The following is a 235-nucleotide window of genomic DNA, read 5'->3' on the forward strand; positions in this document are numbered from 1 at the left end:
TGTCTCAGAGACTTTGGCATGTGTTGGTGGGCATTCCTTACCTCTACAGTGCCTTTCAGTCTCTGATGTTCGCTATTAAGATCTTTACATTGACCATCTGTGGCTCTAACATTGGTCATTTCTACTGTGATGATGTTCTTTTGCCACCTATGCTCTGTCCAAATGAACAAGAAGTAGAATTGTTGATCATCCTATTTTCAGACTTTAATTTGATCTCCTCTCTCCTGGTAGTACT

This window comes from Galeopterus variegatus, unplaced genomic scaffold, assembly GCF_000696425.1.
Source record: "Galeopterus variegatus unplaced genomic scaffold, G_variegatus-3.0.2 Scaffold19312, whole genome shotgun sequence".
NCBI classification, from domain to species: Eukaryota; Metazoa; Chordata; class Mammalia; order Dermoptera; family Cynocephalidae; genus Galeopterus; species Galeopterus variegatus.